Genomic DNA, 22482 nt, shown 5'->3' on the forward strand with positions numbered 1-22482 from the left:
ATTCTAACATACCAAATCTCGTTGTTTTATCTGAAATAATAAAAAAGTTATAGGGGGTAAGCCACTTTTGAGACACACCCGGTATAGAAGGTTTAGAATGTTCTCGTATGTACGCCTCCATTCCAGTAGAACTCGATTGTTCTCGAACGTTCGATGAATCATTACGGTGTCTATTCTTTAATGCGTTTCCAGGTCATATGGGAGTGGGACATATTAGTTAGGTTAGGCCGAGTCCACACAATATATTATTTAGAAAACGGTAATAAATAATTTAGTAGTATTATAAAACAAATATTATAATAAATCTATTGCAATCGTGATAAAAGTTCGAAATAAACACTTCGAACATTTTCTGGATTTTGGAAAATTTGTCTTCTGGCTTCTAGACTAGTCTTTATTTTTTTAATGACTACTGAAATTACCGGCATTGGAAGACGATTTCCTGGGAATATATTACCAACATTTTAGGACCTTTAACTGGTAAACCGGTAATGCAATCCCTAAATGAGGTTATTAATAAGCTATTGTAAACTCAATAGGGGTTTAAAGTTGATGAAAGTAACAGACGAAGCAATGTGAAACTTAAACACATTCAATAGTAGTACAGTGTCTAACAAATGTGCTATTCTTTGTATTAAACGATGATAATTCATTGACGAAGATTTATATTGGAGGTGTAGTATCCACGTTATTAGATTTTAGAAAATGTATTTGACTGGTGAATGTAGAGATAAGGACTTGCAAACGATCTGTAAAGGTTTAAGGCAACACCTCATCAGCCATCTTATACCTAAATAATGAAATACTCTAAATTCCTTAAATTTCTATAACTGTAAATATCTTTTAATTATATCCAAGAATTGTAGAATGCAAAACCATACATGTAAAAATAGATATTATTTTGGTCATTCAGTTTCCTGGGCACTTTTTATTACGAGAACAGAATACAGAAATACATAGGATTTTTAAAAAAAAAATCATTTCAAAAAAACATGTCCCATCTCTCGCGGGGAGATTCTTCAGGTAAAAATAAAATTTATTAAATTTATTTTTCATATCAACATAGGTCCGATTTTGCTTTGTTTCGTAGCTACAGGGTGTTAAAGTCTTAATACTTTTTTGATTTATTATAATTTCTTTTAAGTACTTTTAGCGTTTCGAATGAATTTTAAGGGTAAACGTTACTATAAATGCGACATATTTTAAAGCTAAAAAAGTGTCGACATATTCACCAGGGACGTGCATATGGGTTATTACTGGAATATTTTTCTATAACCACCGCACTGACTTTTTTCTCTTGTTAGTGAAATAGTGTAAGCAATTTAATGCCGATTAAAAGTTGTCTTATGATATTTTGTTGATTTCGGCGTCTTTGACGAGATAAACGCAATTTTATTAATTTGCCTTGATCCAAGTCTAATATCAACCTTTAAAAAAATTTTAGGTGCCCGGTGGCGTAGAGGTACAGGCTCTCGTCTACCAATCTCAAGGTGTGGGTTCGATTCCCACACCCGGCATTTCATCAGCCGACTATTTTTATTAAAATAAAAATAGTTTGGGTACCTAGGTTGACTCAGCCTTAAATGAGTACTTGGGATTCACAATCCTGAGGTAATAATAGGCGGTTGAAGCGTAGTGCTAGCCACATTACCTTCCTTGTATACCGAACGGCTCTAGTATGGCAAGCTGTACCTTGCTACTCCCAAAGCGTCAAACGCTATATAAGGGAGCTATTATTATTATTATAAAAAAAATAATATCAATAACTTGCGAAAATTTTAAATAAGTACTCATTGATTCCTCATCAAAAAATAGGCAAAAAAGTTTCTGTAAACATGGGTATGAAAATGCGTAATTTTAGAGTTACAGGTTGTTAAAACTTTTTAAAATTGTTTTTTTTGTAATTATCATAAATACCATCACTTTTTATTTGAAATTGCTGTAGGTTGGACTAATAGTAATAATAACAAATATTTAATAATTATTAATTAGGTAAAATATATAATGGCCGAATTCAACAAAATATCAAGGAATAACTTTTAATTTACATCAAAGGGCCTACACAATCTTGATGTCAAAAGAAAAAAGTCAGTGGCGCACATGTTTTTTTTTGAAAAATATTCCAGTGAAAACCCATATGCACGTCCCTGGTCCCTGATGAATTAATAGACACTATTTTAGCAGTAAAATATATATGTAGCACATATAGTAACTTTTACCCTCAAAATTTCACCACTAAAAGTACTTGGAAGCAAATTAAAATGAATCGAAAGATTATTAAGACTTTAACACCCTCTAGCTATGAAACGAAGCAGAATCGGACCTATGCTGATAAGAAAAATAAGTCTTATTTTTACGTGAGGAATCTCCCCACGAGAGATGGCACATGTTTTTTATAACATTCTGTATTATCGCTTGGATTTATTAACAGCAAACTATAATTAAATATTCCAATGAAGTGAAAAAATATCCTAAATTGGAAATAGAGGTGGATGGGGAAGTCGAAACCGGCCCGGGAAAAACAGGCAACCGGCCCAAATCCACAAAAACTAAATGACCATAACGAAGAAACATATTTTATTTATTAATTTATAAGTAAGGATGCTTTCCACTCTCGCGAAAAAAACTCTTTTGCCTCCGTTTTTTTTTTTATTTAAATTGTCTTGATGAAAATTTTCATAAAAACCAATATTGGGTCGGACATCTGAATTCTTACTACAAAATGGCTCAGTTTTACAGGGTTCTACTGCTTTATTTCCATTATCGATACCGTTAATTTCTTGAATAGGCTACGCTTTTAAGTCACGATTTTGAGAAATTTTAAGACTTCCTGATTCATTCAGTTCAGCTGAATCAATCCTCTATGAAATACATTACGTTTAGCTTTTTGGGTATATACTTTCTTACACATTGTAGAATGCCGATGTATACTAAGAATACCGTATTCTTAGTATACATTTAGATCGAGACTATTTAAAATTACCTAACTTATTAATTCATTCTTTTTTCTGCTGCCAGTCAGTCATATTTATTAGTTATTAATATAAGAATAGTGATTTGCTATACAGCGATGAGTCTTAAATAAGTGCAAATATTTTCAGGGCTGGTATATTTCGACCCCAGAAACGTTTTTTTTTGCAAGAAAATGTTAAAAATCGATCATTTTCTTGTATATTTTAGAAAACTTATTAGAACTTCCTGTTCACCGCAAATTTGCCCACTGTATAGTTTCTTAATCAATGACATTATGGCACCAACAGAGATGCAAATACCGAGAAATTGAGGTGGCTCAATTTTTCTTAAAAATAAATTTTTTTTGTTTTAAATTTCCAAACTTTAATAACTCCGTTGGACTTATTTAAAAGTCGGTAAATTATATACATTATTTACAATTATATACACTTATATACTCACCTGGTATAATAATTTTTAAACCGAACAAACAACAGATGATTATTAAAATTTTAAGTGTCCCAGAGAAAGACATCTTACAATAGTTATTTTACAAATTGGTGTTTATGTTTAAAAGCAACTGAGGATTATACTGATGCAAATTGATAAATTAGTTATGGAGTCACTAAGGATCTTACGTCACTTTAGTTAGAAGATTAACAATTTAATTTTTGCTAATCTAATATTTTTTTCAACTCTGATCGGGACCGGCCCACCGGGAATTTTCCCGTTTTTCCATATGGCCCATCCACCCCTGAATGGCAAGCAATCCTAAACATAAAAAACCTAAGCGAAAAATCCAATGACAAAATAACTAAAATGTAGATAAATAAACTTTCTTATTCGGCATATTTTTAAAAGCCGAGGAAAAAGCTTTGCAAAATATTATATTAAAGAAAGGTGGATTGTCAAACAAAGAACCGTGGATATCCGAGATATAGAAAAGAAAGTGATTTTTAGCTTAGAATCGTTCAAATCCAATAAATCTCCCTGATATTTCTTGTCATATTGCTTTGTTTAAGTCATTTATCTTTCCTGGAGCACACACGCTCGTGTACAAAGCACACAAAATACCCGATATTGAGCTGGCCATCCGTCTTTTGGACTACAAAAAGGCTAGAGCAATTATTTAGCTTGGCTAAAATCAAAACGTAAGCTAAGATAATGGATGAACGTTGCATCTAAAAGTGACAGTGCGGAAATTTCGGGTAGATTATGTAGATTTTTTAGGATAATTTAGTATATATCTTATTTTTATGCAATAATAACTTAAAAAGTGAGATTTATAACCATGATACGAGCTCTTCCCAAATTCCCTCGGCTTTGAAAAGTGAGAAACAAATTTTAAAGATGAATAAATGCCAGGAATGCAGTAGAGGTTAGAACTTTTCGTATTAAAATATCAGTTCATAATGTAGTCATTATTAAAAATACTAATAATTGACTATAATTTCATATTTGTAGAAAAATATTACTACAAATTGATATACCGGGTAATGCATCATCGTTGGAACTACAAGTAAGACACTTGAAAAAGATTGTAACTACGTAACTAATTGACATTTTGTCTATACCTATGTGGCGGATTCATCTCTCCAAAAAAATCCTGTTTGGGTATTTGGCCACTGCAAGAAAATCTACAAAATAAAATAGTTATATTTTGGAAACACTGCTGTCAGCAGTTAAGTTCAGATAAACAAATTAGATACTAAGAGAAAATACAAAGGTAAAATACAATTTAAAAAAAATATTTAAAATTCAACTATTCGAGAACAATTTTTTAAACAGATACGTCTACAAAAACCGTTGACGTTTTGTTAAAATGACATTATATCAAGTTAAACTTCAAATTTAACAATTATTACCTGATAACAATTACTTAATTAGGTAAAACCAAAAAGCCTCAGACTTTCTGTATGACAATTTTTAATTTTTACGTATGTTATGTTTATTTATGTTATAATAATAATAATAATAAAGGTCTTTATTTGTACAACTGTATCATATACAATAATAGAAGAAAGAGAAAAAAAATAATATAAGTGTAAAAAAGGGCGAAATTCAGTTGAGCAGATTAGATATCTGTCGTCTGTTCAACTAATCCACGTTATGTTCTTTAAAAATCTTATATATCTAATCCTTTTAGTATCTGTAGATGTTAGTAATGTATGGCAATCGCTTCTTTGATTTTAAAGAACAAAACATAAATAAACTCATCAACAATCGTACAGAAAGTTTGAGGCTTTTTGGTTTTACCTTATAAGGAATTGTTATCAGGTAATAATTGTTAATTTTGAAATTTAACTTGATATAATGTCATTTTAACAAACCGTCAACGGTTTTTGTAGACGTATCTGTTTAAAAAGGTGTTCTCGAATAGTTGAATTTTAAATATTTTTTTTCTTCTCTCTTTAGATTTTTGTTTGCTTCCGACGACGGAAAGAAATAAACTTTCCGAAACGTTAAGCATTTTTTTGTTCCTTAGGTAAATTTGTTTATCTGTAAACTTAACTGCTGACAAGTAGCATCCGTTCGATTAACGCAGCAGTGTTTACAAAAAATAACTGTTTTATTTTGTAGATTTTCTTGCAGTGGCAAAATACCCATACAGGATTTTTTTGTAGAGTTGAAAAAGATTCTCAGAACTGACGACCGAGGAAATATCGAAGATTTTCATTGGTCATAAGTCGAGGAAAAGAAAAATTTTCCTTGATTTAAGTAAGGACAATCTTTCCAGATTGTCACGGGGTTTCTAACAGGCCAATGTCTTCTTAACTAACACCTCATTAGATTGAAGCTGAGAAACAACGGCGAATGCAGATTCTGTGAATGAAATGGTGGAACACCAGGACACCTTATTACTGGGTGCGCCGAGACGACAACCGTTCGTGCCATAAACTATGGTACGGCTGAAGTCGGAGGTGGAAAGCTGGCCTCTGTATTGTCTCAGATACAGGCTCTTGCAAAGCCCTGAGACTATATGATAAACTCGTATAACTCAAGTAATGCAAACACACAATAGATCTGTAAGGTCGCGGTGATTAACCTCCCTAAGTTACCATAAATCAAGTTTAAAATGGAGATGACACAGAGTTTACTTATGATATTAATACATTAAATAGTTCCATTTTATGTTGGATTGCGTTTTGCAACAAACTAGGTTGACTATTATATGAATATAAACTTTAATATTCAAAATAATTTCCATGCTATTCATTTTTATGTTATATACGTAGCCGCTCCTTTATATGGCGATAAAAAGAGGTAAAGTACACTTCCTCGCTTGCCAGATACGGTGAACTTAATATCAAAAAGCCCCATTTCCCCAACATCGATATATTATTCACGACTAGATGAAACCTCACCATTTTAAATGTAGGAGATTTAAATCTCACACTTTGAAATGCGGTTTAGTTGACTGGAAAGTATAGTTCAACATACCAGGAAAGATCTTTGTGGAAATACGCATATGTCCAAAATTATTGCATATAAATAAATAAGACATCTATGTATTTTTTGAACTAAATATGCCGTATGTAGTAATTGTTTACATGTTTTGCACAATCTTTAACAATATATTAGATAAGGAATTACTTTACCACCATCTTGAGCTTATCCAACCATTTTCAATTATGTTGTAGCCTCCTTTACATACCTACTCTCTTTGTAGTTGTCTCCCATTATTGAAAATTGTTGGTTATGCGGGTCCAAGTTATCCCTGCTCATCTCCTAATATCATGGTCCCGTCTCAGATTCCGTCTTCTTCTAGGTCTCTAAATTCCTAGTGGATACCTGCTGTAATTCATGTGGTCCATCTGTTATCCGTTCTTGTTGCTATATGTCCTGTCCATTGCCATTTGAGGAATTTTACTCTGTGGGTGACATCTATTACCTGGGTCTTTTGTCGTATTTACTCTATTTTTTTACGGTCTTTTTTGGTTATTCCTAGCATATTTCATTCCTTTAAACGTTTTGCGACCTCCAGTTTCCTTATGATATTCGTTTTATGTCCAGGTTTCGCATGCATAGATCATGACTGGTAGTACACATTGGTTTACGTGTAATTATTTATTAATATTTTATTAGAATTTATAAGTTCCTGCTATGCGGATTAATAGTATTTTAACTCATCTGCATTCTGATCACTCTATTATCGTGTAAAAATGCCAAGAAATATTATTTCCAACTTTAACAGAAGCCGAATACTATAACTTTATTACAACAAAGTCTATTACAAAGTGAAGTGGCAAAAATTGTATGCGTTAATCAAACTGATATTTCAAAAATTAATAAAAAGTTTTAATTTAATTACTCCAGCACAAGATCATCAGTAATAATTTCTAAAAGGAACCCAATGAGTACAACGAGCGCCTTATGTAGAGAACATACATATGCCCAGTCCCTCTACCCGACAAGCTTCCATCCACCCGTCTATAGTGCGGGCTTGGCTTTAAGGTCTATACATTTTTGCATACACTCAAACCAATTCTGGAAACTTTTTTTCCACTCTGAAGCTGATATCGTAGAAATATGGTTTTGAGAGTCTTTGCATCAACTTCTTGAGGTGATGAAAATCGCCGACCGCGCATCATTTGTTTGAGAGTAGGGAACAATAAAATGTTATTAAGCGATAAATCGTGAATACAGGTAATGAAACATTAATTCGACTTTTATTCTTCAAATATTCAGTTGTTTGGTGTGCTTTATGGGAGCTGGCATTGTCGTGATGATTCGACGTTTTTTGTTCTTTTTCCTTATTCCCAAAGCAAAGTTTTGTCATATTTAGGGAATATTAGGGAACAGTTATTAGTTACGTATCTGCGTTTTATTGCTTTATCATTCGGCATTAACAGTTCTTCGATCCTCTAAAGAAATGGTTGCGACATGTCCAGTACAACCGAAGAAACAAACAATTGTAAAAACGTAAAAGTCAACCAACTTATTAAAGTCTCTTAATCATTCACTTTGACGGAGATCTTTAGGAGTTTCAAAATTAACAGAACAGCACAGGAAATGATTGAACAAAATCAAAACTCCGGGACGCCAAGCTAAATTAGCTAGAGCTCGTCCCCGCGAGAAAGAGCATTTTTTGAGAAAGTACATTAATGCCCGAGGAGGAAATACAGATTATTAATTTCAATACTTATTTTCATTCTCTTCTTTTCCTAATTCTAGTTCTTTCTTTTTACACTATGAATTTAATTTTAATTTTTAAACTTTATAAATAAATTTTCTATTATTTATTAAATTTAATTATAAGTGTATTATACGAAAATAGCTTTTTCATGTTGTCTACACCAAATCATGATTAACTTTATAAACGACTTTTGATTTTACCAAACATTCATATTCAGTAATTTTGACATATATATAGTGTCCGGATTGTTGTTACAAGAGGAAAAACTAGTTTATTATTAACCTTTTGAGAAACATATATTCATAAAAATTTTTGCTTGTTCTAAAATAGTTAATTACGTTTACACTTTTTCAAATTTCCATATCGTTTTAGAGAAGATAAAAAACATAGAAATATAGTTAAAAACGCGTTTCTATGATAATACAATTTCGTTTTCATTTGATAGATTATTATGTATAATTTTAATTATCGTCATATTTTTAGCTGTTTTAGAATGTTAAGGAAGCACAAAATTTATTTAGTTCAATGCTACGGAAAGGTTGGTAATAAATAACGAAAAATTTCATACTTTAGCAACAGCAAAAATAGGTTTGACGTTAAATCAAAATTAATAATAACCATATATCAAAGAATTAAATCTAAATTATATTACTATAGACACGATTTTTGAATTTTAAGACCTGGAAAAAATTAAATTGGTCAACTAATTTCAGTTTTTTTTTTAATTTTCTCTAAAACGGTATGGAAATTTGGAAAAATATAAACGTAATTAACCATCTTAGAAAAAACAAAAGTTTTTATGAGAAATGCATTTTTATTCAGTAATAAAAAAGGTTTTCCTCTTGTAAAGACAATCCGGTGACATACTGTGTAAAATGTTTTACTTTGTATAAACTTTATACATACCTACATGTCAAACTTACATTTATTTTTAAGGATTTATTTTAATTCAAATAAAAACCACACTTCTGAAAAACTGTTCGTTCAATTCTTTTTCCATTAACAAACTTTTAAAGGCTTGAATGAATTTGAAACTAAATAAAACTAAAGTGTATTGCAGCTGTAAAAGCGTATTGTAAAATTCGAAACTAGATTTAAAGTTTTGTGCAATTAATTTTATATAACGGGTCTCTCTATTTTTATTAGAGTTCCGTTTGTCGATGATGTAGTATATTTTGACATCAAATTTCCATTAGCTTTCTAAATAATTCTAAATATATTTCTGGAACGAAATTGAAAATAAGTGTGTTATAAAACTGATATTTCTCATTTCCAGATTTAACTAAAACCTATCCAATAAAATAAAGAACACAAAAATACAAAAAAAAAAAGAAACATAAAACATAAAAATTAGTAGATTTTTAATTATAACTGAATACGTAAACAAAATTATATTAGATCTCGCAACAATAGTACTGAACCGGATAATAATAAATTAAGAAGCACTTTAGTCATTACACACTTATTTACTAACAATCCCCAAAGTATATTAGTTTATCCAGAACTCTCCCTGAATCTCTTGTAACTTTGAATAAATTTATATGTCCAATTCAGTTTTCAATTCACTATTAAACTTTTTTAATTACATCTTACTTCTCTTTATGATCTGAAAAATATCTGTTCCATATTATAGTAGGGTCTGAATTGCTTATATAGTAATTATAGACATATCGCTGAATGGGCATAGTTATAGAGTAATAAAATTCAACAGTAACTGTTGTATATCCGTCTTATCGCTGGTTTTATAACATCATCCCAAGATCATTCTCTAAAGTATTTAACAGCGAATCGTTAAAATAATGCCGAGTTAGCAATGTGCTGCGTATAACGACCGTTTTAATATCATCTCTGTAGATTAATAATCTTGAAACTTTTCTTAATCGAAAATAACATTTTTGATTTAAATATTTCATTAAAAGCATTCAAAGCAAGTATCTTCCATTAAAATATAATTTTATATATTCTATATAGCGATCTATATTGTATATTCTATGTGAATGCCACTTAATCTAAAGAAAAAACATTTGACCAATGTGTACTACCAGTCATGACTTATGCGTGCAAAACTTAGACACTTAAAACGGACATTTTAAGGAAACTGCAGGTCGCACAACGCTCAATAGAACGAAATGTACTGGGAATAACCAAGAAAAACCGCAAAAGAATAAAAAAAATTTCAAAATCATGATCTTAATCAATGACTAAATTATAAGGACAAGTAACAGCCATATACGAGTAGCTGCAGCAGAAATTGTTAAATGTGTTGTTGGACGCCATTTTTTGGGTGACGAATGAGTCATCAGCGATAATTTTAGTGATTTTTAATAGTTTGTGTGTAATAAACTTTGTATAAACTTTAGTACAATGGTGATTAACTGAGGCGTCAAGTTGCAAAACCCCGCCTTAACCATTTAAAAGAAATGGCCTACTGATATACACCAGCATATACATTAATAGTGGACTCTAAAATCTACATAAACATAGTCCCAAACCGCAGCAAAAGTCGCCTATTCCAATATAAAATTCACTACAAATTAAAAAAAAAATTGTTTATCCACTGATTATATTGTCATTTTTGTTGCAAATCCTGCATTTTTTTATAGGCTTTTTACACAAGTATACTATTACTACCGACGTCCATTTCCAATCCTTAACTAATTTTAATAAAATAGCTTACCTAATAATTCCAAGTTCGGATGAAAATATCTTGCTGTAGCAAAACCCGCAAAACAAAACGCATATAAAACACGTGTCCATTAAGTGGAATTATTGTTTTGTATCTGGTTTATGTAGAAATAAAAATTAATATTTAATTTTTAAGGAGAAAAAACACAATAATTCTTTATTCAAATAATGTGGACAAGGCCCGTTTTATTGCAGTATATACATCATACTGCAACACAACCTGAAGAAAATTAAATTTTTGATTTTATTACTATGCACAGTTGGCGTTAGATATCGTGTTGTTAGAGCTCAGATAGGATCGGGTATCCCCAAGAGTAGATAAATATCTAAATATGGTAGATCATGATATGGCTGGGGACAGCGATTCTAATACTGCGTAAATAAGATGTCAGATTAACCATAAGAAAGAAATGTTAAACATTTTAGAATTATATATATTTTTACTCTTTTAAATGTCTACGTTTTACCTTTTATAAAATTTCGTCCTTGTTTCCACAAAATTGCGAAAGCACTTATACAAAATAAGAGCGATCCCCAATTGTCGTTATCTGTAAAATATCTTGAAGTTTTCGGTGAATATTTGAGTAAAAGATAGCGCCAAGGCGACAGTCTGTAGGAAACGAGGTGCCATTTGCGGAAGTGCTGCTCTTAATGAAATGGAGTTAATGTATCGCTTCGGTGCGGCTCAACGATGTTTTACCAGGAAGGTGTTAAATTTTTCCTTTTTATCAATTCTCTTCGTTTCAGATTTGTTTCCTTTCCACTTTCTATTACGGAGAATTAGCTATTATTTAACAGGAACGACAGTTTGAAAATTTGATAAAACCTTAATATTATTTAAATTTTACTTACTTTTACTTACTTTACTTTATACCAAAAAAAATATACAGGATGTTTCTTAATCTAATGCATTAAGGAACGTGCCATGAATGAATACCCTACGCAAAAATTAATTTAATTTAAATAGGGGATGATTCTTAGACCAATTCTAAGATAAAATCTTCGTGTCATATGTCATAAATAAATATTTTATTATACAGGGCTGTCCGAACTGTATTACAGAAACTTCGGCAGCATATTTTGCAGATAAAAATAAGTCAAAAAGTTCTATAAACGAATATCCTAAAACGCTTAGTTTGGGAGATACAGGGTGTAGAAGTTTAATTTCTATTTCGATTTTTTCCAAATAATTTCTGAAGTAACGTCAATATTTGGATAACAATTTGTGTCTGGTAGTTTTTTGACATGAGAAATTTGATTTTGATGTCAATATGACTCCTATTTGTAGGGGGCGCCACCTGCATACGTTTTAACTATTTTGAGGAGTAATAACTCCTGTATAAGAGTACCTGTACAAAACTACTGAGTGGAAAAATATACGTTTCCATGACATTTCCGTTACTTTGAATTTTACGTAAAAAATATCTCTTGGTAAAAATAGCTACGAGCAACCGTTTTCAAGATATTTAGAATTGAAATAGTCAATGCATGTCATTATTAACATAAAATAAACACGTTGAGTTGATAGTTATTTGACTGAAATAATAAATTTGGGAAATTTTTATTTTTTAAATCATTTATAATTTTTTTCTCGAAAAAATGATGATAAAACAGTTTCTGTTGAACTTTTTGCATAAAACATTTCAAATTTATGATTCCAGTCTAATAACAATTTAGTCAACATGATTATGTCAATGATCACAGATATTGATAATTTCGATTCCAAATATTTAGAGAACAATTACTCGTAGCGATTTTTACCGAGAGATATTTTTTATGTAAAAAATGTGTCGTAAATGTATATTTTTTGACTCAGTAGCTTCATACAGGTACGGACGAAAAGTTATTACTCTTAAAATCAGTTAAAAAATATGTAGGTGGTGCCCTCTACAAGTAGGAATCATATTGAAATCAAATATCTCATGTTAAAAAACTCCCATACACCAATTTTCATCCAAAAATTTACTTTACTTTATAAATTATTTGGAAAAAATCGCAATAAAAATTAAACTTCTACACCGTGTATCCCCGAAACTAAGCATTTTGGGACATATATTTATATGAACTTTTTCACTTATTTTTATCTGCAGAATATCCTGCCGAAATTTCCGGAATACAGTTCGGACCACCCTGTATACATACTATGAAACTTCTTACATGTCTTCTATTCATCATTAAAAAATTAAAGTCATGTTGAGGGTCAAATCGCTAAAAATCTCATATGGTGAGTGTTGTTTGGAAATCGTTTCTGCATCGGCTAGGTGGAAATAAAAATAATAGAGATACGATTTTTTTGGGCAACAAAAAATAAATTTTTATGTATAAAAGACGTGCATCGAATTTCATCAAAGATATCTATGATAGTTTTTCTAGAAAATTTTACCACCCTGTGTCTCAAAATTACGATGTTTAAGACACACATTCATAGAATTTTTTTCTCAGAATCGGTCCACCAATTACCCCATTAAATATTAGCGTGTTAACTCACTATTTACTTATATTTGTATGTACTAAAACATTAAACGGAGAATCATAGATGGGTTAGTAATGAAAACACATTCTTTTAACAATTATTGTTAAAGATATCTAACGCTGATTACGTCTATATTTAATTATTTTTGAACTATACACATGGTTTTACTTAGATCAAATAACTATAAAAAATACACTGTTTTAAATTGCAACAATTGTGGGCCAAAAGTTAAAATTGAAATTATTACAGGCGTGCAATTTAGGCTTTAATTTTTAATGAACAAACTAATACATTCATTTGCATACATGAAATAATTAGCTTATAAATTGTACATAATGTTAATCTAGATATACAAGGTGGCGTCTCTCCTACGACGTAGAGGATCCAAGGGGAACGACTCTTTGTAATGAAATGAAATTTTGTGAGCATAGTATGTATGTTAATTTAAAGCACTTTTTAAAAATAGAGAGTTCCACAGGGTACCCCCAAAAACAATTACACCTCAAAATTTTGTACCCTTTTATTAATTGATTTTCGGATTGTAGGAGAAAAATGAAGGTGGGTTTTATTAGAGAAGTATATGTATAAAATGTAAGGTAATTAATAAGTTTAGCATTTTCCAAAAATAAAAGAAAAAATTTTTAAATTTCAATACATGCTACCTGAAGTGGATTTTACCCGGTACAAACTTATATGTAGTTAAAATGAAATTAATACTTGACCCAAAAATTTATACAGGGCGAGACAGAATTAATATTGAACATCAGTCACCTTTAAAAGCACATTACTCTTTTATTTTAAAAAGAACAACTAGTATATTGATATGATAATCAATGGGGAATTCATGTCTCTTCAAAATATTATTAATGTTGCCCACCCCTCAAAGAAAGATTTTCCTAGATATTTTCATTTTTATGATTTAATATCAGTGAAGTGATGGTAATTAATGGTGATGAATATTATTTGATCAAATCTAGGTGGCTGTGATATGTCTGAGGTTACTTCAACATAGCTGTCAAACTAGTTTTACTTCAACGAGTTATCATTTTGTGTCCGCTAAAACAAAAAAGATAAAAAATTTGCCAAAAATGGAAACTTATCCTACATCAGAAAGAATTTATATGATTCTATTAGTTGGTGACTGCACTGCACATTCGCCAATTAATAGAATACTTACATGCTCCAGATTTACCTAGTTTTGACTATTTTATGGGTATATGTTAGATAGTGTTTACAAAACTCGACCAAGGATTATCGACAACATCAGAGAAATTATTGTGGCTGCTTTTCGAAGTAGAACCATATATGGCATTTTAACATGAAAAGTTATTTTGAAAAGAGAATTATTTTGTGCAATGAACAAGAAAGAAAGCATTTTAAGCATTTGATTTTATCTAATTAATATTTATCACATAATTATACCATCTAGTTTTAATTTTAATATAATTAAACTATAATGTTTTGATAGAGTATTTTTTTTATTATTCTACGTCCTTAAATATTTATTAAATTGACAGAAAGCATATCGCAATCACCTAGATGTTATCAAATAATAAAAATCTACTGACGCAAAATCATAAAAATGAAAATATCTACGAAAATCTGTGTCTAAAGGGTAGACAACCTTAATTCCCCATTGAATATCGGAATAATATAGTGGGTATATATATTAAGAATAAAGGAGTAACTTGTTTTTAAAAGTGACCAATGTTCAATATTAATTTTATTTCATCCTGTACAACTTTTCTGGTCAAATTTCAATTTGGTTTAACATGCAATAGTTATTTTATCAAGGTAAATTACAATTTAGGTAGTTGTTATTGAAATTTAATATTTATTCTTCATTTTCGGAAAATGTGAAATGCCAATGTCAAAATCCTTACACTTTAGGCATATGCTTCTTTAATAAAATTCACCTTTATTTTTCTCATAAAATCCGGAAATCAATTAATATATAGGGTGTTCTATTACAAAAAAAAACAACTTTGATACGTTAGTCTTTTTGGAGACGCTATATATATTTAGTAGAATTCTATATATTTTTATAAAATATTCTCAATTAACCTACATATAAAAAAATTATTTTGATATGAACTACAGTTTTCCTTGGAAATTCCTAGTAGTATGAGAGGCGCCACAAAATCAAACCAAACCAAACCGCCCTGTATAAATATCATGATCACTTAAATTATTTTAATTAACATATCATTTAATTAACGTATGTGATACTCTTTACACCTACATTATTTTAATGTTCAGTAGACCAATTCTGTATCAATTCACGCAATTATAAAAGTAGGATACCCTACTTGGATAAAAGCTCTAAACACTCAAGCAATCGAAACCTCATATTCTAATGCACAAGCAATATTTTTTCAAGTTGTGTTTTTCAAGCTACTCAGTTTGGGTTAACTTTAATCTAGAGTTAACCAAATATACAAGTTAACAAAGCTCAATCTTCATAATATTATACAAATTTAACAAATCCGTCTCAACTTTACAACGTAAAGTTGAGTAATTAAGATCGCATCGAACAATAAGTGAATAATTTGCTCATTAAAATTCAGATTAAATCAACCTGAGTCACCTTCTTACAGTCTTGTTTAAGCTTAAAGAGTAGAACATTTTTAAAACACTGGAAAGGCGAAATTATATAAGACGATTTTAGAAGTTAGAAGGCACATAACTTGAAAGAAAGTCAATTATTATAGAAAAATTATTATTTATATTATAAATTATTATATGTTAAACAAAAAAGTTGATACCAGAATGCTATTCATTTAGAACTCAATTTAACATTTTATTTTTAACTTAAATTAACTATAAACCATCCGCAATCGTCCAGAATAAATCAAAATTACAGTGCTCAAGTTTTTGAGGAGTTTTAATTAAAACTTGAAAGCTAAAATAAATTTATATTTAGAAATGATTTTATTTAATTTCCAACTGGTACCGCTTTTATGCAAGGAAATAGAAAACACTTCAATTAAGTCTAAAATACTAGGATTTTCAATATAAATTAAATTAAGCCAGTAGCGGTTCGTCGGGTGAGCAAAACATAACCTTAACAAACAGCTACGAAAAATCTAAATTAAACAATATTGTTATAAAAAATTTAATCATCTACACTCAGATGCAAAAAAACGCAACGGAGAAATTTTCGATCAAATTTAAAGTGTTATATTTTTGTTATTTTTAGTTCTATTTTCATGAATTTTTTAGCAAGCTGTATATAATTATATCAATTTTTATTCGTAAACTCAGTTTTTTATAAACTTTAGTATTTGGCATATTATACAGGGTTAAACGAGGGGTTGTTTTTTACTTTAACTTTAAAACACCCTGTGCAATAATTTTGTATGTAAATTTTCCTAAAATATAATTTTACCATCAGAACCATGTCTCCTTAGCATTTTTATATATAATGTCAATACATGCCTTGGTTAATTTATAAGAGTTGCCTTAGTTAATTTATAAGAACTTGCCTCCAACAATTTGCAATTTTTTCAATTATCATCTCTTTTTGAAGTTATTCTTCAATATGACGAGGCGGCTTTGAACTGCCCATCATGTTCGACGTTTGAAAAATGCTTGGCAGGACAGGTCGCAAAGCGGTACCACCTCCATTAAATGAACTTTGCTTGGTCCTTAAAGAAGAATGGGAAAATATAACGCAATATGATATATGCAGCATCAATGACAGTATGAACGGACATATACAAGCAGTTATAGCAGCCAAAGTAATCAATATAAAGTATTAGGGTATTTTTACATTTTTTTTGTCTTTATACGTGACTATTACAGATACGTTTTCTTTAATATTGTTATGTTCTGTTATCGTTATTAATGTTTATCAAAACCCGGGCTGTATCGTTAGTCTTTAACGTTTTATTTTTAATTATCCAATGCAGCGTATTATGGCGTTACGACAATAACCACCCAAGCCATCTCGACATATTGAAAATTACATCAAAATGTAATGATAATTGAAAAAATTGCAAATTGATCGTGATCGGTTCATTTCGTTCTTAAAAATTAACCAAAGCACGTATTGACATGCTCCAAAAACAAAATACTCAGGAGATATGGTTCTGACCATAATATTATATTTTAGGAAAATTTACACACGAAATTATTGCACAGGGTATTTTAAAATTAGGTTAAAAAATCCTTCGATTAAACCAGTATAATATGCCAAAAACTAAAGTTGATATAATTATATAGGTACCTACAACTTATTAAAAAAATCATAAAAATTGGGCTAAAATAACAACAATCTAAAATTTTAAATTTAACCAAAAATTTCTCCGTTGCGTTTTTTTGCACCAGAATGTATATTTTTTTTAAATTTGCCTTTCCATTCTATATTTTATCTTAATAGCAGATTCTGTCTTCTTTCTTGGTGGTAAAAGTTGTAACAATCTCATAAGAATTTTAGAGTAAAGTTGAAACTCACTCTATCAAAAATCTGCTTATACAACCGCTGTCGCAGTATATCAGACTTCGTATCGAATGAAGGAATTTAAGTTTTGTTTGATTGGAAAAAATAATTTACCCCAACCCGAAGTATATATTTTATTTAATAAAATTGCTTTCACTTAATTCTTATTGCATTCTTCGTGCCATACGTACTGTATACTGAGATTTTAGTTTTGACTGGTCAAGCGGGCAGTAAATTTAGATAATTTTTTGCCTGCTACATAGCAAAACATTAATGGAAAATATTGAATACTCTATAAAAAAGTAGACTGTTCTTTAATTCCACATATCATTATTTTGCTCCACCTTTACAAATGTCTTTGAACCGCCGCACAGTGTGGACAAAAATCGAAAAAAAATCAATGTGGACAAAAATCGAAACAATCCCTAAAGTGCTGTTGGTTGGTGATATTTATTAAAGGATGTATAAAAACTAGTGAAAATAAGATAACCTGAAGAAAGTTATGCATTTATCTTAAAAATAAGTAAAGAAATTAAATATTTTCTTTCATCTATACAATTCTCAAGATGTGTTAACTTGGAAAACAGACCTTGTCATCTGGATGAGCAGCATTCAAAACTTTTCTTAGTAAACAATATTTTCGCTCGGAAAGATCTAAATCTAAGGCCATGGCTACAATTTTTTTCTGGAGATAAACAGTATCCTGGTTGGTGTAAACCTCAGGTTAAACTACTAGATGCTGGACTTATGCTCGCGGCAAAACTTAACTCTTCTGCTGGGGTAGAACTTAGGAGATATGTAACTCGCCGTTTCTTAGTTTTATAGAATGCTTCACTAAATGGCTCAAGGGGCCTTCCACGACTAGTTCCTGGCTGATGGAGATCGGCATCTTCTCGGACATTAAATATGTTGCCTGCTAGTATGAATTTGCAATTAAGCCAAGAGTGGTATTTGTTCATAAAATATGTTTTATTATAATGACAAGTTTTTAGTTTACTTTTCACGGTCATAGAAAAATACTGCACTTTTTTTCTAAACTCTGATATTGAGCATTGGAAAAGACATCGCAACTTAGTAACAACCTAATTTTTTCAATAAGTTTCGGTACTTTTTCATTTTCCTCGTAACGGAACCACTCCTCCACTAAACTAATATTTTTAATGATGTGTGAGCTTACAATTATTAAAAAAACGCCAAAATTAGGGTAGGTGAAACTAGTAAGCAGTTTGTATAAAAACTCATTGTTTACCCTTAAAATGAAGCTAGATTTTAGACTAACAAACATATATAACTGAACAACTCTCATAATTTTCTTGGGCGAAGCAGATAAGAAAACTGGATATTTCTGTAAACATCAAGTGTACTCAATAAAAATGTTACTTTAAAACGATATTAAAAATATGATTTATTTTATTTTTGTTCACGGCTTGGAGCATTGTGCGCCGCCCGCCGCCGCGCCGCGCCGTAGAATTAAAGATAATTATATTATGCAGAGTGAGTCTTAAATAAGGGCAAATATTTTCGGAGGTGGTATATTTTGACCACAGAAACACGTATATCAGTTTTTTAGCGAAAAAATAATAGAAAATTTTGGAATTTGTTTTAATTTTTAGTTAAAAAACGTATATAATATGTTTATGTTTTTTAACCAAAATTAAAAAAAGCCATTTTCTAACATAGGTAGTAGATTAAATTTACAAGAAAAAAAAACAGAGGATCCAGTGATTTTCAAAATTTGAGTGAAAAATCATTTTTTTAAATTATAAGTAAAATATCTCGGTTATTTTAAACTTATTTGAAAAACTGTAAAGAGAAAATATGTCTTTTATCAAGATATGCCCTGGAACTATTTGCACTTATTTAAGATTCACCTTATATATTATATTTTCTATTCTTTATGAACTGGGTAAGATTTTAGAATTTATTAGTGTTTTTAAAGGTTAAACTAGCTATTAGAGATGGGCAATAATTAATTTTAGTTTTATTAATAAGGTGTCGCGATTCACCTATGGATATATTTTAGTTATCGATATTTCTATGTATCGATACTTATCGAATTACCGATAATTGCGGGTTTATCGATAAATATTTATTATAGATTAGGATACGTATCGATATATTGTATGTATCGATAATTTTGAAGCTACCATGATTGTTCGATATATCGATAACCTGCGATAGTTGCTGAGATATGGGAAAATATACTTAGTATTTAATATAAAACGTGCTGTTATAAAATTTCAAGGAAAACTGAAAATATAATATACCTTATTTTCTTTGAATAAAAATATTATTTTATATAACAATTTTGAAATGTTCAAATAATGTTCAAGTTTTAAAAAAGGTAAATAAAAGTATACCTAAAAAATAAATTTAATAAATTAAAAATAAGATTTCAATATCTATTGATAGTTATCCATAAACGATATTTATAGAAATTCTATCAATACATCGATATGTGATGTTATATCGAGATATCAAGACAATTTAAGATATATCGATAGGTGCAGATATATCGGCATTTTTTGCACCCTATTATTCGATATATCGATATCTATCGATAGTTATCAATATATCGGGAAGAAATCCCATTCCTACTAGCAATTGCTTGGTAGTTCTGTAGAAGGAATTTTTTTTCTAGATATTTATATTAAACTATTTCTATTAGATGCTGTGTTAACTTAAACTGAAGCTATTAATGTCGTCCTGATATAATAATAATTCAATAAAATATAATTTCACTTTAATTCTATAAAAATGCACTAACAAACATTTGGTGTAGGTGTTGCCTTTTATTTTTATTGTTATGTGCACATCATAAAACATTCGGTTGTTATTTTAACAGCCCTTGTTTTTACGACCCTTTGCCATTCCACAAACATAAATTCAAAGACTTGCTACATCTCATCATAGTATATACTTTGTTCGACTAGCAACTTCTGAAGTAGGTACAAAAATATTTTCCATTGCAATAAAACTGATAGTTTAAAATATAAATTATATTAAATATATATTTTTTATTTTATTTTGATTGTTAATTTATTGATCTAGTATATTTCTTTTTATTATACATAAGTATGGTATTGTAATATAATGTTCCTAGGGTTATGTTGAGTAACTTGTTTTTCTCAAGCTGAACTTCGCCTATAGGAGTTGTAATTAACTAACGTATTATACTTTACTTCTATTTTTTCCTTTGTACCACGATATTTAATTATTGTATTAAATTTTTTTTATAATAAAGATATTTATTATAATTATTTTCTTATTTTTTAAATCCGGAAATTTCCCGGTTTTTAACGTAGATGCGTAGTTAAATTATTATTATTATTGTTATTGTCAATATATCAAACAATATGACCGAACAAGAAAACGGGCACCAGCGATGGCTGTGAAGATCGCTATCATTTATATGTAAAATTATTTGGGAAGTTTCATCGATCGTCATTTCCAAGCCAACGGGACACCGTTTTTTCGACCATACGATGCTTTGTTTAACTAGCAACTTTCAGTTAAACATATTTTTCCATTGAAATCTTGTTAGAATATGGAATCACAAAAAAGTTAAACAATAGACTGAAATATTTATTTATAACCAGGACATAATTTTAAATTATCTAAGTTAGAAATAAATGTTTTAACAACAGTGTAATGAACAATGTATATTAAGAAATCTAAATAAAAATAACTTTAGAATGTTAGTTAATATTGGAATAACAAATTTAATTTTAATATAAAAAACGGAAAACAGCTACCTATTTTTTTCATTGGTGTAATATTTGTGCTCTAATTTTCTCAGTGATATAATCGTATAAACTTCTTTATTTCTCCCTATATAGTCTATCTAATGTTATAATTTAGATTTATATTTTAGACTGCAATTAAATTATATAATGCTGAAAAAATAGAATTTTCTTTGTAGTACTATTCAAAATATCTAATCTCTTTGTACTTTGACAGATGGGAACTAATGATAAGAATAAATTCGCTAGATTATTGATTATCCTTTAATCAGAGGCGTACAGAGCTGCAAGCTTACAGAAAACTTAAGGCTTTTTTTGATTTAAATTATTTTAATGGCTTACCTAAGTCATTTGATTTTTTTTTTCAAAAGATAACATAAGATTTTAAATTTAAGTCTTTTTTAAAATTAGTTGTGATTTAAATCCTTATTCCAAAATAAAAAAAAGAATAGTCTTTTTAGAGAAGACCTAAACCATTAAAAAAAAATTAAGTCTTTTTATAAAAGTCAGATTTTTATATATTTTTATGATATATTTCAGCAGCATTTCTTTTAAATCTGTTAGGCGGTCACCAGGCACAGCAGATAAAACAATACTCTATATCACTTACAAATAAAAAGTTAGTTTTTTGTGTTACGCGTGCGTAGTGAGTCTCCGATTTCAGGGGAATCCCCGGCTCCGTTATGTAGCCCGAAAGACGAGCGAAATAAATTGATCTCAAATATAATGAAGAGTACTTTAAAATCCTCCAACCCTTAACTTATAGCATCGACATAATCTTACATCGTAATCAAAACATATCACCACTTTTTAATAGACATGTATTTATTATAATTTTGCTAATATCTTCGGTTTGAAAGAAGATATCAAGATGCGGTTTTCGCTGACTTTTTAAGCTTTTACTACTTTTTACTATCAGCTAAAATTACATATACTATTGCATTTAATTTTTTTGAAAAAACGCGCAATGTTTGTTAAATTGTAAGACAACGCCCCCTCGCGTCTACGTTGAAAAGCTTATTACTATTGTTTATGATACAATATAGAGTAA

General features: G+C 29.7%; 1 protein-coding gene across 1 annotated transcript in view; it reads right to left on the bottom strand.

Annotated features, from left to right (window-relative positions):
• LOC115889082 (inactive dipeptidyl peptidase 10) overlaps positions 1 to 22482 on the bottom strand; it is a 259451-nt gene that overhangs the window by 204474 nt on the left and 32495 nt on the right. The window lies entirely within an intron of this gene.

The sequence above is a fragment of the Sitophilus oryzae genome, unplaced genomic scaffold, assembly GCF_002938485.1.
Source record: "Sitophilus oryzae breed Bouriz unplaced genomic scaffold, Soryzae_2.0 scaffold_810_pilon_pilon, whole genome shotgun sequence".
NCBI classification, from domain to species: domain Eukaryota; kingdom Metazoa; phylum Arthropoda; class Insecta; order Coleoptera; family Curculionidae; genus Sitophilus; species Sitophilus oryzae.